Source organism: Hordeum vulgare, chromosome 5H (assembly GCF_904849725.1).
Source record: "Hordeum vulgare subsp. vulgare chromosome 5H, MorexV3_pseudomolecules_assembly, whole genome shotgun sequence".
Classification (NCBI taxonomy): domain Eukaryota; kingdom Viridiplantae; phylum Streptophyta; class Magnoliopsida; order Poales; family Poaceae; genus Hordeum; species Hordeum vulgare.
In genome coordinates, this window is record NC_058522.1 from 555,737,049 (window position 1) to 555,739,052 (window position 2,004).

The window sequence follows — 2,004 nt, forward strand, 5'->3', positions numbered from 1 at the left end:
TTGCAGTGCTGCCTCATTAGTTAGGTATGTCGTTGAACTACTTGCTGAATCTTCTTATGTTGCTGAACTGACAAGTTTGAAGTGTAGCCAACTCAGGATGCATGGTGGGGCCTTACGAAAGGATGTGAAACTAGGGCTAGATTTCGTGTCAAGAACTCTTCGCGTTGAACTGAGAGACATTACTCCTAGTAATCAGTAAGCCTCAAGATCGTGTTGCCCAGAGAAACTTGGATCAGAACCCTCCAGCTATTACTGAATGTTGTTTCCACTGTTCAGATAACAACAACCAGCCTCAAGAAATTGCTCTTCTGCTCCTTCATTCTGTTACACAACAGACGAATCATACCAAGGACTGGATTGTATAAGCAGACTTCATAGCAAACAGGCAAGGCCAGGGATCAAAGTTTAATTTCGAAGGATTGGCAGGGGCCGCGCGAACGCGTACCCCCTCTGCCACAAATTACGACGTTCACTCTCCCACTTGGGGAGATGATGGGCCAACGCACCCACCAAGTGCAATGTGGGCCATTGACCCAGGCCACGGGCCTTGTTGATCGCCCGTCGACCCCGTCCAGGTAAGTGAGGAGAACGTACCACCTCGCCCTCGTCTTATACCCAGCGCCCCCGCTCGATTCCCCTCGGCCAGGCAAGGTGGGACTAAAACTCGAAGCGCGGCAGCAGCAGCAGGCGTGAAGGGACTCTGAGGTTCGTTCCAAGCGGGCTCTCGTTTGGTATGGGCCTGAAGGAGGAACGAGAGAGATAGGCGTATGGGCCGTAGCAGCTTTGTGCTCTCTCATGGAACAAGCTGCGGATCCTCGTCCAACCTCTTCGCACAAAATCTGTTGACTCTGGTCGCCGACGCTGAACTCTACCTGTACGTAGCCGTCCTCGACAAGGGGGTCGCCGTGGCTTGCCATCGAATTTCCACATGGCGGCGCATGGCAGGGACTAGTGCGTATGGGGAAAAGGGGGCCTCCTCGGATTTCCCAGCAGGGCGCTCACAGGAGAGGAAGCCCTTGCCTCGAGATGGCAAAGAGTTTACAACTAACGTGTTCCTTCTGGCCCGCTTATATGCAAATATTTAAGGTGCAATCAATGTTTTCGCTAGGTTGCCATGGAGTCCTAATAGCTGCCGGTGTTGGCTTTGCCCATGTTCTCATGGTATTTCATACACTTGATGGAACACCAACGTAGACGATAAACGATGGATGCTCCAACCTCCCGAGCGTTAGCGCACTCAGCTATGAGTATGACACTAGGAAGTCTTGCACGCAAGCAAGCCAGTCGGGAAGCTATGGATTCCAGATGCCTCCTCTTCCTATTTGACTAACATGTAGCTTGCTTGTGAATCTTGCGTTTTCATTTTCAGCTTCCTTTACTTTTTCAACTTCACATGTCACATAGTTAGATGAATTTGGTTGTGTTGGCTTGCTCCATTGCATGAAGGTAACATACTAGTGTTGAAATTTGGAGGTGCGCTTTAGGCCCATTAGAGAATTTCAGAAAAATCTCCAAGGGCCCATGTAGGTGGTGGCATGACAAGGTGGTGGGAAGTGTAGTCCCACCCCGCTAGTGGAGGAGAGTTTGGACCCCTTTATAAGGGTCTCTCTTCCACATGCTATTGGAGAGTGAGAAGAGAAGGTGCACTCGCGCACTCCTCCTTCGACGCCCGCCTCGTCACGACGCGGGTTGCGGTAATGAGCCGAGCCGAGCTCATACCTACGCGCTTATTTTTGCCGGTCAGGAACGGAGAATACGTAACGGACACGGCACGAGAATCAGATCACATCTGCTACCGCCGGCGACTCCGTCCCGTTTACCGCGTACACGTTCGACGGGAGAGCAGGCCTCCGAAACCTCGCCTCTCCGGTTCCTGTACGGGAGAGGGGCGATTAGGTTTTTGGGGAGCGATCACGCGACTGCTCGCCTCCGTCCGTCTGCTTCGTCTACGTCCGTGTCGCCCTCGTCATCGCCATGTCTTCACCAAGCGAAGCTGACCGTCTC

At 52.5% G+C, this 2,004-nt stretch overlaps 1 non-coding gene across 1 annotated transcript; it reads right to left on the minus strand.

Annotated features, from left to right (window-relative positions):
• Positions 1 to 422: 422 nt before the first annotated feature.
• Positions 423 to 583, minus strand: LOC123400455. Its single transcript, XR_006610727.1, has one exon. It is a non-coding gene; the product is annotated as a U1 spliceosomal RNA (small nuclear RNA).
• Positions 584 to 2,004: the final 1,421 nt, after the last annotated feature.